Source organism: Pan paniscus, chromosome 12 (assembly GCF_029289425.2).
Source record: "Pan paniscus chromosome 12, NHGRI_mPanPan1-v2.0_pri, whole genome shotgun sequence".
Classification (NCBI taxonomy): domain Eukaryota; kingdom Metazoa; phylum Chordata; class Mammalia; order Primates; family Hominidae; genus Pan; species Pan paniscus.
Window position 1 is genome coordinate 90,773,061 of NC_073261.2, and position 24,586 is coordinate 90,797,646.

General features: G+C 33.7%; 1 long non-coding RNA gene across 1 annotated transcript in view; it reads left to right on the plus strand.

Moving 5' to 3' along the window:
* The first annotated feature begins 16,968 nt into the window (after positions 1–16,968).
* LOC117979129 (uncharacterized) overlaps positions 16,969–24,586 on the plus strand; it is a 51,414-nt gene continuing 43,796 nt past the window's right edge. The window contains exon 1 of the long non-coding RNA XR_008624390.2: positions 16,969–17,059. This is a non-coding gene — a long non-coding RNA (uncharacterized LOC117979129). The remainder of the gene's footprint in view (positions 17,060–24,586) is intronic.

Here is a 24,586-nt window from a genome sequence, read left to right on the forward strand (position 1 = left end):
TTTTTTAAATGAGGGGAAAATGGGAGATTATATGGAAAGTAGAATCAGATCACTCATTGATTAGGTCTTAAATGAGAAGGAAGGGAAAGGGAAAATAGAGATTTTTACCTCATTTTAATGTTGCTTAATGCAGGGAACCAAGAGACAGGATGAACAAAAAGAGGTGACTAATGATATTATAATAAGAGTATACAAAGGTGATCGTTAGAACAAAAATAAAATTTTTAAAAATATATTTCTAAAATTATTAAATAGCCCATTTAAATAACAAAAGATGTGCCAAAGTAATAAGAAGTCAAATAAAGCAATACATTTATAGAAAAAGGACTATATATATGCATATCAAACAGATATACCAGAACTGAGCTAAATATATCAACCATATCAATGTATATATAAATAAATTTAACTCACCTGTTAAAAGGGAAACCCAAACTTTAAGTTGACTGACAAATTTAAATACAAAACTATGATTTTTGCAAGGTACATAACAAATCAATTGGGTTTAGAAAAATTATGCTAAAACAAGGAGGTTTGGAAATATGAAAAGTAGAAAGAGAAAGATATGCCAAGCAAATTCAATTTAAAAAACCAGACATCACAAATTTGATATTAGACATTGTGGAATTCAGAACAAAAAATTAAAAAAAGAAACAGAACTTTATATTGTAACTGACTAAAAACACAATAAAGGTTTAATAGTTACTAGTATTATGCATCCTGTAAAAAAGGAAAACCTTTCTTCAAGTAGTTACACAGATGTGATGAGAAAGAGAAGATTGAACACTAATAGTAGAAGTAGACTTAATAGATGTAATTGACTAAAAAACACAATAAAGGTATAATAGTTACTAGTATTTATGCATCCTGTAAAAAACGAGAAACTTTCTTAGTTACAGAGATGTGATGAGAAAGAGGAAATGGCACTCTAATAGTAGAAGTACACTTAATAGATGTAATGGACTAAAAAACACAATAAAGGTACAATAGTTACTAGTATTTATGCATTCTAGAAAAAAGGAAAAACTTCCTTAAAGTAGTTACAGAGATGTGATGAGAGAAAATGGCCCACTAATAGTAACAGTACATTGAACAGTACATTGAACACATAGAAGTCAAGTGGATAAACATAATTTTCAGTATACCTCCTTGGCTTCAGTAGGTAATAGTCATAAAAGTTGGCTATGTCTTAAGCATCAAGCGAGGCTTCATAAAATGCAAAATAGAAAAGTAACATAAGCAACATCTCTAAGCACAGTATAACAAAATTATTAGTTACTTTTAAAAGTAATTGAAAAGTAAATTTTAAATTACTTTTAAAGTAATTTAAAAGTAAAATTAAAACTTTTAATTCTCTAAAAGTTAGATAATTATTTTCAACCAACTTTTGGATTAAAAGAAAATTTGGCAAAAAAATTAATTTTTTTAGAAAATAATGACAAAAAGAAATGTATGATAAACTATATAACAAATAAATCAATTAGGAAAAAACTTATAACATTAAAAACTTTAAATAAAAATGTAAAATGATAAAATAAATGCCTTAGCACTTAATCTAAAAAGCAAAATAACAAAAGATTACAAAATAATACAAGAAAAGAGGGAATGTACAAACATAGTATTTATATAAAAACAAGAACACCAAAAACGCAGTAGAACTAATAAATTTTGCATAGGATTGTGTAATATAGTTATACATTTTGAAATAGTCTTTAGATTTTTGCCATGTCTTTTCTCATAATTATATGGTTAGAATGTTTTCTAGTTTATTAACTTTTTCAATAAGATATAGGATATTGTATTAGGCCATTCTTGCATTGCTACAAATAAATGCCTGAGACTGGATAATTTATTAAGAAAAAAGGTTTAATTGGCACAGGTTCTGCAGGCTTTACAGGAAGCAAGGTGCTGGCATCTGCTCAGCTTCTGGTGAGACCTCAGGGAGCATTCAATTATGGCAAAAGGCAAAGGGAAACAGGCAAATTCCATGGCAAAAGCAGAGGCAAGAGTGAGATAGTGGGGAGTGGAGGTGTCACACTCTTTTAAGTGATCAGATCTTGTGTGAACTCAGAGTGAGAAGTCACTTATCACCAAGGGGTTCATGAATGTCTTAAGCCATTCATGAGGGATCTGCTCCCATAATCCAAACACTTCCCATGTGGCCCCACTTCCAAGATAGGAGATTACAACTCAGCATGAGATTTGGGCAGGGACAAATACTCAAACTATATCAAATATTGAATAAAGCAGAAAACAATCATATAATCAAAAGAAAAGTTATGGCACAAATCTAAATATTATTTCAAAATACATGACTGTCTTACACAATTCTCTGTGAGTAAACTATTTTGAAAATCTAAAAGAAACAAGCAATTTTCTGGAAAAATAATACTACCTAAAGTGACACTAGTAGAGATAAAAATTTTAAAAAGACATTTGGCTTAGAAGTTATAGAATTTAAAGTACTATCTCTTAAATGTATCATTTCTGGGAAGTTTCAAAAGGGATTTCTGCCAACAAATACAACCAATACTAATTTTAAGATACCATAAAATAGGAAAAGAAGGAAAACCTCTTATTTCTTACTATGATGTTAATGAAACTTTAATTTCAAAACCTGACAAAAATCACACTATAAAAGAAGACTTCAGACAAATTTCATTCATTATGGATATTGATAAAATAATAAATATGTAAAATATTAACAAACAGAATCCCATGACACATTAAACATAATACATAATGAGTTAGTAGGGTTAATTCTTGTAATACAAGGATAGTTCAATATCAGGAAACCCATCAAAATAATGTATCATATTAATAGAATGAGAAAAAAATTAAGATAATCTCTTTAGATGTAGATAAATAATACACATTTTGGGACCTCTGTATGCTAACAGTAAAAATGAACAGACAATTCAATAACATTATAAAATATATGCATTGTGGTCCTAAGGGCAGTATCTTACTTAATGTGGACACAGAGGCTTTAATGATAAAATTGGAAATGCAGTGAAGATGTCCATTATTCCACTTTTCTTTAATATTGCATAGGAAGTACTACTCAACACTGTGTTGGAAATATTTGAATAGAAAATAGAAAACAATTATAGGTATAAATTGTAAAGAAGTAAAGCTGGAGGGGTAGTGCAAGATGGCAGAATAGAAGCCTACACCATTCATATCCCCACCTCACTTCATAACGAGAACACCAAATTTTAACAACTTACTCCAGACAGAAAAGCACCATCACAAGAATCAAAAATCAGATGAGCAATAATAGTACCTGGTTTTAACTTCATATCAGTGAAAGAGGCTTTGAAGAGTGCAGAGACAGTCCTGAATCACTGATGCCACTGTTCCCCCATCTCCTAGCAGCAGCTATGTGGTGCAGAGAAAGAATGTGCACATGGGGGAGGGAGAGCAAAGTGACTGGGGGACTTTATATTGAACTCAGTGCTGCCTTGTCACAGCTGAGAGCAAGTATTTTCTGGGCTCAGCCAGTGCCTGAACATGGAGGGAGCATTTAGACCAGACAGCCAGAGGGTAATCTCTCATCCCAGTGGTTAGAACTTGAGTTTCTCAACAAGTCTCGCCACTGTGGGCCAAAATGCTCTGGGGTTTCAAATAAACTTGAAAAAACACACTTCACCTATAAAGATACACATAGAATGAAAATCAAGCAGTGGAAAAAGATATTCCTTGCCAATGGAAATCAGAAAAGAATGAGAATAGCTATACTTATATCAGACAAAATAGATTTCAAGACAAAAATGGAAAGAAGGGGCAAAGAAGGTCATGAAATAATGATGAAGGGGACAATTCAGCAAGAGGATATAATGATCATAAATATATATTCACCCAACACTGGAGCACCCAGATATATAAAACAAATATTATTAGAACTAAAGAGGAAGACAGGCTTTAATAAAATAATGGCTGGAGACTTCAACAGTCCACTTTGAGCATTGGACAGATCTCCCAGACATGAAATCAAAAAGAAACATAAGACTGAACCTGCACTATGAAACAAAAGCACCTAATAGATACTTACACAGCATTTCATCCAAAAGATGCAGAATACACATTCTATGTTTCAGCACCTGTCTCAAGGATAGACTACATGTTAGATCACAAAACAAGTCTTAAAACATTAAAAATAATTGAGATAATAGCAAGCATCTTCTGTGACCACAATGGAATAAAACTAGAAATCAACAATGAGAGGAATTTTGGAAGCTATATGAACACATGGAAATTAAATAATATGCTCTTGTGTGACCAGTGGGTCAATAAAGAAATTAAAAATGAAATTGAAAAGCTCTCTGCAAGAAATGATGATGAAAACACAACATACCGAAACCTATGGGATACAGCAAAAGCAGTGCTAACAGGGAAATTTATAGCCATAAGTGCTTACATTTAAAAAAAACACACAAAAGCCTTCAAATAAATAACCCAAGGATACATCATAAAGAACTAGAAAAGCAAGAGCAAGCCGGACCTAAAATGAGTAGAAGAAAATCAATAATAAAGGTCTAAGCAGAAATAAACAAATTTGAAATGAAGAAAACAATACAAAAAAGTGAAACAAAAAGTTGTTTTTTTTTAAACAAACAAAATCGACAAATCTTTAGTCAGAGTAATGAAGGAAAAAAGAGAAAAGACCCAAACAAAGTCAGAGATGAAAAGGGAGACATTACAATTGATACCACAGAAATTCAAAGGATCATGAAAGATTACTATGAGCAACTATAGGCCAATAAATTGGAAAATCTAGAGAAAATACATAAATTCCTAGACACATAAAACCTACCAAGATTGAACCAGGAAGAAAGCCAAAACCTGAACAGACCAATAACGAGTAATGAGATAGAAGCCATATTGAAAAGGCTGTCAGCTAAGAAAAGTCTAGCACTCGATAGCTTTACTGCTGAATTCTAACAAACATTTAAAGAAGGATGAACACAAATCATACTCAAGCTATTGCAAAAAATAGAGGAGGGGAAAATACTTACAAACTCATTATACGAGTCCAGTGTTACCCTGATACCAAAACCAGACAAAGACACATTAAAAAAAAAAAAACTATGGACCAATAACTCTGATGAATACTTATACAAAAGTCCTCAACAAACTGTTACCAGACTGTACTCAACAATACATTGAAAAGATCATTAATAGTGACCAGTTGGAATTTATCCCAGGGATACCAGCATTGTTCAACACACATGAATCAATCAATGTAATATATCATGTCAAAAGAATAAAGGACAAAAGCCATATGATTATTATAATTAATATTGAAAAGCACTTGATAAAATTCAACACTGGTTCATGATAAAAACCCCAAAAAATTAGGTATAGAAGGAGCATACCTTAGCATAATAAAAGCCATATATGATGGACCCACAGCTACTATTATATTGAATGGGAGAAAACTGAAACATTTACTCTAAAATCTGAAAGAGGACTAGTATACCCACTTTCACCCTGTTATTCCACATAGTACTGAAAGTCCTCTCTACAGCTATTGGAAAAGATAAAGAAATAAAGGGCATCCCCAGTGGAAAGGTAGAAGTCAAATTACCCTTGTTTGCTGATGATGTGATCTTATATTTGGGAAAACCTAAAGAATCCACAAAAAACTACTAGAACTGATAAACAAATACAGTAAACTTGACAGATATAAAAGTCCACATACAAAAATTAGTAGCATTTCTACATGCTGACAGTGAACATTCTGAAAAATATTAAAAAGGTAACGTCACTTCGAGTAGCTACAAATAAAATAAAATACCTAGGAATTATCTTAACCAAAGAAGTGAAAGATCCTACAATGAAAACTATAAAACAATGATAAATTGAAAGGGACACCCAAAAATGGAAAGATAATCCATGTATATGGATTGGAAGAATCAATATTGGTAAAATATCCATATTTCTGAAAGCAATCAACAGATTCAATGCCATCCCTACCAAATACCAATGACATCCACAGAAATAGAAGAAGCAATCCTAAAATTTCTATGGAATTATAAAAGACTCAGAATAGCCAAAGCCATCCTGTGCGAAAAGAACAAAACTGGAGGTATCACATTACTTGAATTCAAATTATACACTGAGCTATAGTAACCCAAACAGCATGGTACTGACATGGAAACAGACACATAGACAAATAGAACAGAATAGAGAATCCAGAAACAATTCCATATATCTACAGTGAGTGCAGTTTTGACAACAGTGCCAAGCGCATACATTGGGGAAAGAACAGTCTCTTCAATAATTGGCGCTGGGAAAACTGGGTATTGATATGCAGAAGAATGAGACTAGACCCCTATCTCTCACCATATGCAAAAATCAAATCAAAATGGATTAAAGACTTACATCTAATACTTGAAGCTATGAAACTACTAAAGGAAAACATTGGGGAAACTGTCTAAGATGTTAGTCTGGGCAAAGATTTCTTAAGTAATACCCACAAGCACAGGCAACCAAAGCAAAAATAGACAAATGAGATCACGTCAGTTTAAACAGTTTCTGCACAGCAAAGGAAACAATCAACAACAGCTCACATAATGGGAGAAACTATTTGCAAACTATCCATCTGACAGATTAATAGCCAGAGTAAATAAGGAGCTCAAACAGCTCAATAGGAAAAAAATCAACTATCTGATTCAAAAATGGGCAAAAGTTCTGAATATACATTTCTCAAAGAAGACATACAAGTGGCAAACAGGCATATGAAAAGCTGCTCAATATCACTGATCATCCAAGAAATGCAAATTAAAATTACAATGAGATATCATCTCACCCCAGTTACAATGGCTTTTATCCAAAAGACCAGCAGTAACAAATGGTGGTGAGGATGTGGAGAAAAGCGAACCCTGGTACACTGTTAGTGGGAATGTGATTTGGTACAGATACTATGGAGAACAGTATGGAGGTTCCTGAAAATCTAAAAATACAGATACCAACCTTATGATCCAGCAATCGCACCCCTGGGAAAATGCCCGAAAGAAAGGAAATCAGGGTATCAAAGAGCTATCTGCATTCTTATGTTTATTGCAGTGCTATTCACAGTAGCCAAGATTCAGTAGCAACCTGTGTCCATCAACAGATGAATGAATAAAGAAAATGTGGTGCCTATACACAAAAGAGTTCTATTCCACCACAAAAAAGAATGAGCTCTTATCATTTGCAACAATATGAATGGAATTGGAGGACATTATTTTAAGTGAAATAAGCCAGACACAGAAAGACAAACTTCTCATGTTCTCACTCATTTATGAGAGCTAAAAAGTAAAATAGCTGGACTCATGGAGACAGAAAGTAGGATGATGGTTGCCGGAGGCTGGGAAGGGTAGGCGGGGAGTGGGGATGATTAACAGATATGAAAATATAGTTTTGTATAATGAACAAGATATAGTATTTGATAGCACAACAGGGTAACTAGGTTCAGCAATAATTTATTGTACATTTACAAATAACTAAAAGAGTATAATTGGAATGTTTATAGCACAAAGAGATAAGTGCTTGAGGTGATGGATACCCTATTTACCCTGACATGATTATTATGCATTGTATGGCTGTATCAAAATATCTCATGTACCCCGTAAATTTATACACATACAATGTACTCATAAAATTTTAAAAATTAAAAATTAAGAAAAAATTTGCTTGCTGCCTTTTTTATACATTTTGTAAACTTAAAATGGTTTTGCATTTTTAAATTGTTGAAAAAATAAAAAATAATTTTATGATAGATAATGTTTAATTGTAATTCAGTTTTCAGTATCTATAAATTATGTGTTTTGGAAACACAACCTTGCTCATTTTTAATGTATTATCTCTGGCTACAACAGCATAGTTAAATGGTGTGATAGAGACCATATTGTCTGCAAAATCTGAAATATTTACTATTTGGCCCTTTACGGAAAATGTTTACCAATCTCTGTTTAGACAAAAATATGATATCTGTAATATACAATGAACTTTTAAAAATAAATACATTTTAAGGCTGGGAGAATACAATAAAGAAATTTACAGGCTTATGCCTGTAATCCCAGCACTTTTGGAGGCCGAGGCAGGTGGATCTCTTGAGCCAAGGAGTTCAAGAACACCCTGGCAAAATTGTGAAACCCAATATATACAAAAAAAAAAAAAATCAACCAGGCATGATGGTGTGCACCTTTGATCCCAGCTATTCTAGATGCTGAGGTGGGGGGATTGCTTGAGGCCAGGAGTTGGAGGCTGCAATGAGTTATGGTTGCACCACCGCACTCCAACCTGGGTGATAGAGCTAGAACCTGTATCAAAAACAAAACAAAACAAAAAGAAAAAAAAAACCAACCAAACAAAAAGAATACAGAAATTCAAGAAACCCCAAAACTTAGTAGAAAAGAAGAGAAAAGCTATAGAGTTTACAGCAAAAAACCCACAAATGGTTCTTGAAATATGTAAAGATTCCCAACCTTAGTTAGAATAAGAGAAATGTAAATTAAATTGAGGTGACTATTATATTGACAATGTGGGCAATAACCCAAAACTTTAGTGAGGAAATAAGTACTAGTATATGTTGTTTAAGTGTATGCAAAATATTATAATCTGATATCAAGTATGTTACAATCTTATATCATAAAAGAAGAAATAGAAAAAATATTTTAAAATTATGCATAAATTTACCTTTGACTCAGCAATTCCATTTCTAAGAATTCATCCCACTAATATAATAATGAATGGAAATATTCACAAGACCCTTTAATAGTTCTATTTATATTAGCAAAGGAATAGAAAACAACTTCATGTCCATTAGTACAGTACTACTCAAAGTATGGTCTATTTCTGAATGGATCACTTTATAACTAAGAAAGCAATGAGGGATATTTCTAAATAGTTTTATAGTAGGATTTCTGGATTATATTTAATGAAACGTATCAAGGTAGAGAAAAATACATATAGCATGCTAGCATTTATTTATCTATCCATCTAACAAAGATGGTTGAATATATGTGTATATTTAATTATATCTAAATGGAAAGGTAAATAAGTTCGATTATGAGAGAAAGTATGAGTATGGTAGAGGATAAAGCAGTATTAGTTAGATTTTCCTAAAGGTAACTTGTTTTGTGGATTTTATTTTTGAAAATGTTACATACTATACATAATTATAATTCTAAAACAAAATTTAGTTATAGTTGCTGAGAATTAAGAGAAAAAATAACAGATGACTGACTGTAACTGTGTATAAAGGGATTTGTTAAAATTGCCACATCCCAGGTGGTGTAAACATAAGGACAAAAAGACGTGCAAAACAAAAATCTTAAAGTGTTTTCAAATCAATGACTGTGTTGGTATAATGGTGGTATTATTTTGAGACTGTTACGTTTGTAGCATGTGATGAAGCAAAAAAGGAACTGGGTTAGTGTCATTGAGATAGGGATTTTCAGAACGCAAAAAATAAATTTATACAAGATTAAAGAAGTTAAGTTAAAATTCCAAGTCCTGAGTTTAAACTAAATACCAATGTGAGCTTATGAATTATTTTATCAAAAACTAGTATTCCCTGCTTTTTTTCACTGAAAAGGTCACTGAAAACAATGACCAATCATAGTGCTGATTGTTGTCTCTAAATATCATATCTCACTAAAATGAAGTAGCTGATTCCAGATCTAGAAATACCCAAAATGTACCTGGAGAATTTTGTCATTAACAAAACAACAACAATAACAACAAAAAGAAGCTATCAAAGAGTTCTGAATCGGAGTCAAATGACCAGGAGCCAATTTATTTAGACACTGTTGACAAAATTTGGGTTAATTTGAGCATGAATATAATAACATTAGAAGTGGATTAAAACATTTCAAATATATTTAAAGCCATGAGTTCATAATAAAACCAAAAAAAATTAAAAAGCTCATTAAACACGTTTGAAGGATGCTAGAGAACCAGTTATTTTTGGAAACATGATAAAGAGAAAGAATCAGGAATTTGTCTGCCTTTACTGTATAAGCTATAGCTCAGGATACCAAAATAGTTTATATGGGGAAGCTAATCTCATTACAGAAGCAATTCAGGTAATGGGGCAGTTGGGGAGGAACACGTTCAACAACACCATGGAATGCAATTTGCAAAACACGGACTGTGCAAAATCTGCAGAGCAAATGGCCCAGTTTCTTCAAAGAGCAAATTGCAAGGAGGAAAAAAGGAACAAAGAGGTGGAACTTGCCATGATGGCAGACAGATGATTTCTGAATTTTCTGGTTTCACTCCATGCATTGCCAAAATGTACACGTGAATTTTCTTGCCATACTGGGTTTGGGAATAAATATTGAAGGCTTTTGATCCAAATTATAGAACATATTGGGAGGTGGCACCTCTTCAGTTGTGCCCTGATGTAACTAGAATAGTTACATAGACTGGCATCTGTTTTATGGACACCTTGGGAGTCCTGGCCACCAGCTTTCAGATGGACAGCATATCAAACATGGACAGGGCAGCTTAGTCTTTCAAAACAGCATATTCTAATTAGAAATAGTAATCATAAAACAAAGGTTTTATCTTTTCTTTCTCTCTCCCTTTCTTTCTTGTTTCTTTCTCTTGCTTGCTTCTTTGCTGGAGTGTTTTGTGGAATAGCTGGTGTGATTTAAAAAGAGAGGTTTATCAAACAATCCACAAAACAGACATAACTTTATAGGTAAATTGCCTAAAACCTGCTATTTAACTTTTAAATTCTATTTATTTTTCTAATGCACAAATAGAACATTTCTATAGAAATTTCAGAGTCCATGACTGTGTAACAGTCTGCACTGCCAAGTTTTGGATGGCAGAAATGGTCTTCTGGAAGAGAGAGAGGCAACGCACAGTCCAGTTCCTCTGGGGTCTGAATTCATCCTGCTGTTGTTTTACCACTATTCTTGCATCTTTTCTAATCTAGAAATTAGTAATGGGGCTCATATTGGGAAATTTATAACAAGAAAAGTTAACTGATTACTATAATACAATTAAGGAGGTAAGACAGTGACTATTCCTGTATCTCTACCTTCTAAAAAAGCCTGAAACAACTGAATCAGATAAAGAATTTTTTAAAATCTCACAAAAAACAAAAGCAAGAAAATACAAATGCCCTGATTTAAAAAAAAAATCTTATTATTTTGGAATGTTTGATTTATGGAGAAGTTGCAGTGATAGTACAGAGTTTCCACACACACGTCACCCAGTTTTGCTGATTCTTAACATCTAACATTACTGTGATTTATTTGTCAAAATGAACACACTGAGATCTGTATATAACTATTAACTAAATTCTTGACTTTGTGTTATTTTTGCTGGTTTTTCTATTAATATCCTCTTATAATGTGCTCTTCTGTTTTACAGTATCCATTACTATGTTACATTTAGTTGTCATATCTCCTCAGTCACCTTAGGTATGTGACAGTTTTTCAGTCTTTGCTGTTTTTCATAACCTTGACGGTCTCGAGGAGTACTGGCTACGTATTCTGTAGAATGTCTCATATCTGGTTTGTCTGTTGTTTTCTTAATGATTAGACTGGGATTATGAGTGTTGGGAAATAACATGACCCAATGCCCTTTTTGTCACATGATGTGGGGTGACATCCACATGGCATTACTGATCATGTGATATCCACATGACATTATTGCTGATGCTCACCTTCATTACTTGGTTAAGATAGTGTTTTTCGAGTTTATGTACTGTAAAGTTACTACTTTTCCTATTCCCACTCTATTCTTTGGAAATGAGTCATTAAATCTAGTCCATCCTCAGCATAGTGGGGTGTAGGGATTAGGCTTCACTCAGCATATCTCTTACCCCCTCAAAGTATGCTTTCACTGAATTCACTAATTGTTAAATTATTGTTGAGTGGTTTTTCAATAAGTGTGTAATCATTCACAATTCATTTGAAATATCTTCTCAATTTCCCCCACAATAAAACACAGAAAATGTGTTCATACTTGTTATTTATTTTTTCTAATTTTACTTGGAGTTCTGTACTGCATTGATAACTCTTCTTCCACGTATAATGCGCACCACTACTTAATGCTATTGCCATTCTACTAACATCGTATTTATTTGCAAATAAGTCTCTTATCCATCTAACTTATGGTACAAAAAAACTTTATTTCTGTGAAATTGATAAGGAATTCTATTTTAGTACCGTTTGATCAAGGACTTTAAAATTAGCAAGCTTGAAAAGTGGACAGGTTTCATGCTAAACCTTTAAAATAATTCTAATGATGCAGTTAGAATAAAGACAACTATTCCTGCTATCACTCCTGCCATTTAATATAGCATTGCAGATCACAGTCACTGAATTAAGACAAGAAAAGTGAATAAGATAAAAAGGTTGAATGTATGTGTCATTATTTGTAGACAGTAGTGTAATCTTAACAGAAAAATCAAAATAACCAATATGTAGACTATGAAATTGAGAAAATAGCTTAGGAAATTAGTTGAGTTCAGGGACATCATTTAAATCATGTTGATTTTCTTTTATACCTGTATTAACTAATTAGAAAATATAATAGAAAAAAATTCATTAGTTATGTATCTGGAGTATAAATGAAACATACTAACAAAAATGTGAAAATACTTCATGAAGTATAATTTGAAACTTTATTAAAGACATTTAAAAACACTTGAATAAATGCAGAAATATAAAATATTCATGAATGAGATGAGCCATCAGTATAGCCATTAGTTCTTTGGAATTTCAAAAATAATTTAGTGCAGTTACACTCACAACAAGTTTCTTTGTTGCTCTATTTTTGAGTGGGTGAGTATTGACTGATTCTGTATAAGAAAGATAGTAACAGGCCGGGCGCGGTGGCTCACGCCTGTAATCCCAGCACTTTGGGAGGCCGAGGCGGGCGGATCACGAGGTCAGGAGATCGAGACCATCCTAGCTAACACGGTGAAACCCCGTCTCTACTAAAAATAGAAAAAATTAGCCGGGCGTGGTGGCGGGCGCCTGTAGTCCCAGCTACTCGGGAGGCTGAGGCAGGAGAATGGCGTGAACCCAGGAGGCGGAGCTTGCAGTGAGCTGAGATCGGGCCACTGCACTCCAGCCTGGGCGAAAGAGCAAGACTCCGTCTCAAAAAAAAAAAAAAAAAAAAAAAAAGAAAGATAGTAACAGAAAAATTACAAGAATTTTAAAAAGAAGGCCAAGGTAAAAGAATTTAATATTATCAGATATTAAGAGGTATTACAGAGCCATGATGAGTAAAACAGTACAGTATTCAGAAAGTATTAGACAAATAGAAGAGTAGAACATAACAGGTCAAGAAACATGCCTTCATAGGTATTGCTACATAAGTCAACTGTTGATGAAGTTATTTAATAAGTGGCTAACCATATGAAAAAAATTAGTTTCATGTTATACTGTTTACAAAAACGAGTTCTAGTTGTATTAAATATCTAATAATGAATGTCAAACTCAAGATAATATTAACCAAAAAAGAATATATTTAAAATGTTATTAAATTATACTAAAATCCTTATACCAAAAAAAATGAAAATTGAAATGTCATAGCCAAATAACAAACCATAAGGAAATAGTCTTAACGTCTGTACATGATAAGATGTTTGTACTCAAAAGATACAGATATATTTTCTACAAACTTAACAAGAAAGTGTAAAAAAACTGAGTTTAAAAATTAGCAAGGGAAATAATAGGTATTTCCTAAAATTAGGGTGCCCTTTAGAGAGTGCTATAGCACAAATTTAATGAAACTAAAAATATTTATTTTATGACTCAACAATTCCACTTCCAGTTATATATTCCACATACACTTTCATTTCTCCAGACCAGGAGATTTGTCCAAAAATATTTAGTGCCACATTATTTATAAAGTTGAAATGTTAAAAATATTTAAATGTTCATAGTGGTGAGAAATAATAAATTATACTACCTTTTTGCCACAGAATAGTATAAGAATAAAAGTTAGCAACTAGATTTATAATAATTAACATTGATTGAGTTAAACGTTATGTTGAAGTTAAAGAAAAGCTAAAATGAGAAATGTAAAAGCATTTATGCGTAGATTTAAAAGCACACACAATAGTATTTGACAGTCATGAAGATATATTTTTAAGTTAAGTAGATGTCTTTGAATGTTATCATCTAAGTCAAGAAATGAAAACGATGAATGCATAAAAATTAGAGGATATGAGAACAAAACTAATTGTTTTGTCTAGAATCATTTTGCTGAGAAATAGGTTTCATCAAAATAATTTACTTTGGTGCTGAGAGGGTCAGCCCATTAAACAAATAAAACACCAATTGCCAATTTGCTTCTATAGCATGAATGATTTTTTAAAATTGAATTCTTGGCTCCATTTTCTCAAATGAAGAGTGAATAAAATGCTGAGTGCTTTGCAGCATGACACAAGTACTCACTCTCAAAATTTGTATGTCTATAAAAATTTAGGTGTACATACCAGAACCCTTTTTCAGTGTTTAGTTCATTGTTACAGGTAATTTCTTGAAAGATCTGAGTGCAAAAGTTGAAAGTCAGTGTAATGTAGTGTGTAAGGTCATGGACCCTTTGGCTGGACTGCCTGGATTCAAATACTAGCCCTGCCACCCACTAGTCATATTGGTGTGGGGTAGTTTGTTAAAATAGCTGGGGCTTAACTTCCTTATCTGAAAATGGAGGTAGATAAGTACCTAACTTACGTGGTGATGATTAGAATAGCTAATAAATGTAGAGTACTCAGAAGAGTATGTCGCACATAGTAAACACCATATATAGAGTTAATATTATTATGTTTTACATGTATATTTTTTCTTATTCTAAGATGCTCAAGAAAACTAGGAATTTGACTGTAAGCTTGAACTTCTTTAGGACTGAGGTTGTATTATTTCCAATAGGTCACATGGTGTTTGTCAGGTAGTGACATTAAATAGATGTTGATAATTTAATGGAGCAGAGCCACATAGTAGCTGTGCAGAGCCATATAGTAGCTGGAGATGATATAATAAATATGCCTTGAGCTGGAGATGATATAATGAATATGCCTTGAATAAGTTGAACAGTGGAAAAATCTCTTATAGCTTTTATAAGAAGATTTATTACAATATAAGATGCAGGTGCAAGTTTTAAATATCTACGTCGCTAGCCATTTCTGGCTAAAGTATTATGAACTTCAGTATTGAGGGATCCAAGGTTGAAACTAAGACAGGCATAACTTTGCCATCATACAGACTAGGGCATTTACTGTCACACAGAGCTGTTATAATAGTTCAAGCTACAGTTTCTGGTGAGGTGGCATCTCAAATTATTTCAGTGTGATTTTGTAGTCTAACTTGATCTCAACTGTACAACAAATTCATTTACAAATTAATGCACAAAGTGATTTTCAAATAATCACTTTTTAAAAACTTTGTTATTCAGGCATTATTTCTAGAAGAAATATTTCTGTTTGAATAAATTCTATTACTTGTCTAATCATTGCTTTGTCCCTCTCTGCAATCATATGTACCTATTAAAAAGAAAAAGGGAAAACAAACAATCGGTGCTCCAAACAGGAGTGTCTATTTCTCTGTCCTAGATCAGCGATTCGCCAAGCAACTTATGTATCCATTAGAATGACTTGGGGGAACGTCTTTAAAAATATAGATTCCTGCCTTCACTTAAAAGAAAGAAAAATCTCCCTAACTGGTTATTTTTATGTACACCAAAATATGAGAATTGTGTCCCCTGATGAGAGAACTAATGAGATAACAATAATTTCTTAAATCTGGTAAAATTAATGTAGCGACATTAGGAAATGTAGCTACATATTAAATAAACTCAGACTTATCTTCCACACCCTCTTTCTCTTCTCTGTTCCCTTCTCTCTCTCTTCTACCTCTTCAGCATAGTATTTCTCCAACTTCTCTTTCAATCTCTCTTCTCTTCCAAACTCATCTTTCTTAGAATCCTGGCTTACTGACAAGCATAGTACACTTTTCAGTGTCCTAGTTTTTACCTTTTACCCTGATTATAATTTGCTGCATTTTTTAACACACACACACACACACACACACACACACACACACACACACACACACACACAATTGTTGCTAGCCTTTGTGGAACCATGGCACAGAAATCTACTTATGCAGTTTATGAAATAGTTTAGTGAAAAGATACACATATAATCATATAAATGTTGGAATTGAAATGGATCACTTAAGGGCTCAAGAAGACCATAGCTAGAAGGTGGTTCTGGATTTATGGTATATCTAGGATTCTTGGCAGTAAGATTTGGGTATTGGATATAGTAGGACCCAGGATTGTCAACAGTATTATTTCATTCTGTATTGTCAAGCAACCTTCTCCTCAGCTTCTCCAAGGTTTTAGCTCTGTCATGCCTTGTACATGGCTTTGACCTGCCCAGATCGTGACTTTTCCTCACAGCATTTTCCCAGCTTCTGTCTCATTACCAACTGCCAAGACTTCCTTATCTTCTTCTAGTTCAAAGTTTGAAGGAGTGTGATGGCACAGATAAGCTTTCTGAAATAGTTCATACCACACACAGCTCACAGTACTGTCTAAGCTCTGACTACCCTGACTTAGGGCTTCCCCACTTATCTGTCAGCTGTCCTTATGCTGTAGGAAAACAGGATATGGAAAGTTTTTCTTTAGCAGTAGCCTGAGGAAAAAACAGTTTATCTTACAAAGAGAAGTAGCCTGGACATTAAATATGAACAGCCTATCCACACTGTCATTAACCTCTTTTCTGATAAGCATCAAGCTTTTGGGATGTAAATATGTAAAATTCTTCTATATTTCTTATAAACTATCAGGAGGCTGAGTATGTCTGTGTACAAGAGTTATTTTCAAAGCTTTTTAGGATACTCATGTCTGGAAGGGGTGGGCAGAATGCTACAATGCATGTGATGTGATTTAAAGACCACCAGAATGCCTTCTGCCCCACCCCAAATCTTTCTTTGTTCTTCTACTAGGCTGTTATTTTCTTATACCCATGGGTATGGACTTTTTCTCCAAGAGTACGCCTGTCAAAATGACAATAAAAGCTTTATGATAGAGAGAGGTGAGTACTCTTTCCTCTTTGCAACCATACTTTTCAGTGCTTTCTTGGATAATATTTAGTGCATATGGTGCATTGTTTCCTAATAGCTTTCTGGTCTGAGAACTACTGAGGATAAGGATTTCATTTTGCTCATCTATTTGTTCTCAGCATTTTAGTACAGTACCTGTCATAGAAAATTCACATTCAAAGTATACTGAAATAAATGCAATGAAAGAATAACTAACATAATTTCCAGTCACTCACTAATGTTTCGAACAATAATTTGTTTAATATTATAGATTAACTATAGAAGTATGCATGGAGAATGAGAAAAGAGCAGGTAAATATTCAGAGGCTAAAGGTAGATAGATTGAGCTCGGATTTAAGGAATGCATTTCCATAAGGGGCTTTTAAATTCTTTGGCATGGCAGGAGAGTATTCAGAACTGGATGAGGGGTAAGTGGAGTTAAATGAAAGAAGGAAAATAGAACTATTTAGAAATTATGAGGTCTTGATTTTACTAGAAATTTGCAAGTCCAGAGATGAAAATATTGAAATATTACCCCTAATTAAAGTTCATTTTATCATTCCGAAAATATTAACAATCTACTCCAAAGGGAACAATCAGTATTGATAATCCCAGAGTTTAAGGCCATTAATAAAGTTAAAATAGGGCACAAAAAAAAGACAAATGAAAGACTGCTCTTCTATGTTTTCCTTAAATACAAAGTAAAGTTAAATTTAGTTTTCTTTTCTTTTTTTTTTTTTTTTTTGAGGCTGAATCTTGTTCTGTTGCCGGCTGCCGTACAGTGACTCGATCTCGGCTCACTGCAACCTCTGCCTCTCAGGTTCAAGCGATTCTCCTGCCTCAGCTTCCCATGTAGCTGGGACTACAGGCACATGCCACCATGCCCAGCTTAGTTCTTGTATTTTGAGTAGAGATGGGGTTTCACCATGTTGGCCAGGATGGTCTCAATTTCTTGACCTTGTGATGCGCCCGCCTTGGCCTCCGAAAGTGCTGGGATTATAGGCGTGAGCCACCGCGCCTGGCCTACTTTGGTTTTCTTTAGGCTTATTTTGGTTTAATATTTTGTTGCTGTTGTCTAGTTTAAAAAATGGGATAGCATTCACTACATCATACTCAGTTACCACCCCACCTTTGTCAAGGGATTATTGGCATGTTGAATAATTATTTCAGCAAAAGTTGTTTAAGGCATTCAATTACCTTTCTGTGTCAGGTATTGGAGGTTTTGTCACTATGAATAATCTTTAATTATTTAACAGTGTGTAATTATTGAATAATATATAATTAACAAAATTTGCTAATTAATGTGCTCAGTGAGAGAAAACTCCTCTTAAACCTGTGTGGGCTAAAAATGAAGAGAAACTGAAATAATCTCATTTCTGTGAAAAAAAAAAGTACTAATTCTGTTTTGTTTATTTAAATGTGATAATGTCATTTCACTGTCATAGATTTGTACCTTTGATAATGATCCATTTGCTTTCTATAAAAATTAATTTCTGGCAAAAAAATACATGTGTATGCTTTTGAAGTTATTTGGAAAGTCGTCTTTTCTGAGTGAAAATAAAACATCTTTAGTCACCAATTATGTTTGTAACATTGGAGAGTGCAAAAAGTACATGATACTCTGTTGAACAGGATCCGATATTAGATGGTAAAAAAAATTTCCCCAGGTAACATCTTTATATTTTTATTGTTAAATAAATTCATATACAGTGTAGAAAAAAATGTTAAAAATTACAAAATAGAGGATAAATTCTTATAGCCTTAAGCTGTCCATCTCTGGCAGTATCACATAGTGCTTAGAGAAATGTAAACTAGGATTAACTTTCTGTAAGATAATCTATCCTTTATCTGTGAAAGGTTCATTTTTTTTTTTACCCAGCTGTAAGTATGGCTCTCCTTTATGTAAAAAGGAATCAAAACAACTTGTTAATTCATTTGCTAGTAAATTCAGAGTAGTTAGAAAATGTCAAGGGATCAATAATTCATCATGTTAAAAATATATAATCTCCTTTTCATTACCAATCTTTTCAAGAGTGCTCAATATTTCCTACGTATGCCTCCATGCAGTCCTAACAATGTGCTTTCTATTTTCATTACTTCATTGAGATTTCTCACCAAAGAACTGTTAATTATCTAAACTGGAGGCCTATTCATTTTCTTTCTTGCTCATAATATTTTTGTAATTCTGGGACTTAGGACCTTTCTTCCATTATGGAAAATATCTTCTCCACTGTCTTCCAGGATAATGTATGGCATTGTCCTACCTCCCTGACCTGCTATGCTTCCAAGTAAACTCTCTTTTTTCTCATAAGTATTCCCCAACCCCTACACTTTAGAAACATTATCTCATTTAATTCTTACAACACTCTATAAGGAGTTCTCGAGCTCATATTTTTGTTTTCTTAGTAGAAAAACACTGCTAAAAAAGCTAGTTTCCAATGCTTTTTTTTTCCCCCTCTTGACCAACACATGTGTAGTTTAGAAATCAGCAAATGTTATGAGGGAGTAAAGTGGTAAATGTAGGACTCATCTTATTGTGTTACTTTCTATTAGGGATATTGATCCCTCAAATTCTAACTGCTTTGGTTGCATCCTGATACATGCAAAGCTATTAAAAGTTATATATTTTGTTTTGTTTTATAGTAGTTTCGAGAAGGAGATTTGGTCTGATTCAAGCTGTTCTATCAAGGCCAGAAAGGGAAGTTCTTGGCAGTGTTGCTCAAGTGGACTACCTGACAACTCTATATTAATGGTCCATGGTGAGATCAGAAGCTTGTGCCAGCATATATACCAACACTGCTTCCTTCATATAAAATTCTTCATATAAAAATTCTTATATGTCCCCCACCCTGTAAATGTTAGCTGCACCAAACAGTTAATTTGCTTTCCTTACAAGCCTTAGTTGATTTACATTATGACACAAGGTCCTTAACTCATTACAGAGTATAAAGAAATAGTTCAATGATCATCTGTCTAAGGATCTCACTAGTTATGAGACCAGAAAAATGAAGCATAAAATAGCCAAGAGTAAACCTAACTGCGTGTCAGTAACCCACAGCCTACATTTATAAGGATTCCTTTTTATGGAATGCATATCTTAAGACAGATTTATCAGTTCAGCAAAGTGCTTACAACTACCTGTAATTGTTCTGAGAACTCTTGGCAATTTGATGTTTTTCATAATTATTATAATATAAAATTATTATATTACAATGCAAAATTATTATATTAAAATTATATAATTCGTTTCTCCTGTCACAGGCTAGTTCTCATTTCTTCGCTCAGAACCTCATCCTGAAATGTCAGTGTTATGTAGGACTTACTTCTCTTCTCACTGTGCAGCTTATGGAATTCCTGTAGTTCAAATTGCCCACATTCTGATGGCATCCCCTCATCTGCCTCATTAGCCGTAATCTTTCTCATGAATTTCCTATCCATATTGTCTACTTGTATGTCTCCTGCAGGCACCTCAGTCAACATGTATATAAACTGAACTTTTTATTTACTTCTCTAATTCCCCAAACCTATTTTCTCACTGAGAATACCGCTATCCTTCTTGTTAACCAAGTTATAATTGGTAGTAGCCACATCTATAACTCCAATCTCTCTACTTCTGCAACATCTAATGCATTCTCGATCCCCATTAGTCTATTTCCTAAGTTTCTCTTAGTTTTATTCTATTGTTTTTGCTCCCAGTTGACCCTAGAATAATTCAAACTATATTCTCCTATTTATATTGTCAAAGGAGCTTCAAAATTGGAATCCTTAAATAAGGTCTTGCACTCTTTCTCATCAACATATGAGAAAAATGTTGCAAAAGTAATATTTTAAGTATTCAAATATTATTATATCACTCAACTGTTCAAAATTATTTGTCGCATTTCCGTTGTTTGAGGATGAAATCCAGTTACCTTCATGCTTCTTCCATGGTGTGCCATGGTTTTTATTTCTCTCCCAACCTCCTGAATACCCACTCTCCTCACATCCTATCTCCTAGTTAGACACTGGTTTCAAATTCGTTAAATGCCTAACTTTATTGCATCCAGGCCTTCCACACTTTTCTAGGGATTTTTCCCTTTTATGGCGTTTCTTCAAAATTGGCTTTCTGTTTATGACATCTGAGTCTAGCTTTATATCCAGATTACCAATCGTGTCTTTAGACATATCTGGAATACTACTTCCAGTGTGAGCCATGCACTTCCATTACTGTGGCATCCTCAATTTTATTTGCTAATTTGCTAAGTCAATACATGCATGGCATACATACGCAATAAGGAATTAATATATTTTAATATATTAATTAAAATATCATTAATGTAATCTTAACTTCATGTATTCATAGAATGTTAAGAAAGCTGAAGAGATCAGAGGTTTGGCAAACCCTAAATCTTACCACTGGCTGCCAAAAATAACCTAGTCTCACTTCTTTTCATTACTTTGGATTTCCTGCTACTGTTAATTGAATGTGCTTTATCAGAAAAGAAATTGTCCATTGTAGGTATGTTACAGAAACAAAGAAAACAAAGCCCCTACTTAATTTATTTTTAATAGCCTTATTGGAATATGATTCATATACCTTATAACTCACTACTTAAAATATTTAATTCAATGCTTTTAAAAGTATATTCACAGCATGGTACAACTATCACTGACTTTAGTATATTTTTTTCCTTACTAAAGGAAACAATGTACCCACTAACAGACAATCTCCACTCTGCCCCATCCCCTCCACCTGTTCATTTTATGAGACTAGTGTTAAGCTAATACCCAAACAAAACTGGGAAAGCTAAATAATGGCCTCCAAATACATAGCTTCTGACCCCTAGAAACTGTAAATATTACCTTATATGACAAAAAAGTCTTTGCAAGTGTGGTTAAGTTTCTTGAGAAGAGGAGATTCTTCTGTAATTTCCAAGCGAGCACTAAATGCATAACCAGAGACTTATAAGAGAAAGGTGGAAGGACTGATGGCAGAAGACAATGTAATAATGAAAGCAGAATTTGGAAGATGTTACACTGCTGGGTTTGAAAATGTAGAAAAGCATCATTAACTAAAGAATTCAGCTCTGGAATCTGAAAAAGACAAGGAAATGGATTCTCCTGTAGCACTTCTGAAGGGAGTGCAGCCCAGTCAACACCTCAGTTTCTGCCCAGTGAAACTGATATTTGACTCCTGAGATCCAGAACTGTTATAGAATAAATTTGTGTCACTTTAAGCCATCAATGTTGAGATGACTTTTTATGGTAACCATAGGAAACTAATATAAAAGCAAGGACCTAATGAGAAAACTGCAGATTAGTATGCATATGAATATAGACATAAAAATCCTCAACAAAACACTGGCAAGCCAAATTCAGCAACATTTAAAAAGACTAGTACATCATAATTGAATGGGCTCATCCCCTAAATGCAAGTTGCTTTAACATCCCAAAATCAGTAAAACCCAAGTCTTTGATCATCTCAATAGAGGCAGAAAAAACATTTGACAAAATTCAACAACTTTTCATGGTAAAAATGCTCAACAAAGTAGGAATAGAAAGTAACTTTTTCTACCTAATAAAGGGCATCTACAAAAACACACGGCTAACACTAACATTATTCTTAATGATGAGAGACTCAGCATTTTTCACCTAAAATCAGAAACAAGACAAAGATATCTGCTTTTGCCACTTCTACACCACATTGTGCTAGAGATTCTGGCCAGGATATTTCAGCAAGAAAAAGAAATAAAAGACATCTAGTTGAAAAAGAAAGCAGTAAAGCCATTTCTGTTTACATATAACAAAAATATGCAAATAGAAATTCTTGAAGAATCCACTTTAAAACTATTGGAACTATTAATTTTAATTTCCATACAGTATATAAAATATTACTAAACCGATAAAATAATTGTTGGTGTCATGTTAATTTCAATGACTTTGGTTTTTAAGAGTTTAAACTATAAAATCTGGACTTAAAGTAAGATTATTTTCTCAAAGAATATTTGAATATGAGTGAGGTGTATAATGTGATGACCTCAGAAGTAAATATTTCTCACAATTAATAGCCTGGAGAGTTAAATATTCAGAGTTATAGAAAAATATGAATTAAAGTAGTGGATTCTAGCAGTTAGATGAATAAATATGATGGTTCCAAGGGATTATGTCCATATGCCCAATGCAAAATCCAGATGAAAGAGGCAGAGCCATATGGCCAAATAGCACCCTCCAGTGTTGCTCCTTCCCCACCTCTCCCCAGGAACACCAAATTGAACAACCATTCAGCCAAGAAAGCACTTTCATAAGAACAAAAAATCAGGTTTGTGATCATAGTACCTGGTTTTAACATCATATCAAGGAGAGAGGCACTGAAGAGCGTAGGAAAGACAGTCTTGAATTTCCTACACAAGCCCTTTTCCGTCCCCTGACAGCAGAGGGTGGCATGCAGAGAGAGAATCTGTGCACTTGGGGGAAAGAGGGCAAAGGGAATATGGGACTTTGCATTGGAACATAGTGCTAACGTGTTACCACAGAAAGTTACCCAGGGCAGAATTTGGCCTCTTCCCATAGAGGGAGTATTCAGTTCAAACTTAGCCAGTGTCGAATTGTCCATCCCAGAAGTCAGAGCCTAAGTTCTAGCAAGCCCTCCCACTGCAGGCTAAAGTGCTGTCAGGTTCTAAATAAACTCAAAAGGCAAACTGAGCTTGGGGTACCACCTAATGCACAAATGACTGAAGTAATGAAAGACTTAGATCACAACACTCAACTCCCTTTGAATACTTGGAAAACCCTCTCAAGAAAGCCTGGTCTAAATAAACCCAGACTGCGAAGATGAAAATAAACACCTAAATCTTCCATGCAGAGAAAGTAATGAATGTCTACAAGCCTCAAGACCATCCAGGAAAACATGACCTCACCAAATAAACTACATAAGGCATCAGTGACCAATTCCAGAGTGAGAGATTTGTGACCTTTCAGACAGAGAATTCAAAATGGCTGTTTTGAGGAAGCTCAACAAAATCCAAGATAGAACAGGGAAGGAATTCAGAGTCCTATCAGAAATTTAACAAAGGGACTGAAATAATTAAAAAAAAAAGAATCAAGCAATCATTCTGGAGCTAAAAAATTCAATTGACAAACTGAAGAATGATCAGTTTCTTAACAGCAGAATTGACCAAGCAGAAGAAATAGTGAGCTTGAAGACAGGCTACTTGAAAATACAGTCAGAAGAGCCAAAAGAAAAATAAATAATGAGGCACACATACAGAATCTGGAAAATGGCCTCGAAAGGGCAGACTAAGAGTTATTGGCCTTAAAGAGGATGTAGAGAACTTCCCAAGCCTACAGAAAGATACCAATATTCAAGTACAAGAAGGTCATATATAGAGCACCAAGCAGATTTAACTCAAAGAGGATTACTTCAAGGCATTTAATAATCAAACTCCCGTAGGTCAATGATAAAAAACAATGATCCTAACAGCAGCAAGACAACATAAAAAAATAAAATATAATGGAGCTTCGATATATGTGGCAGCAGATTT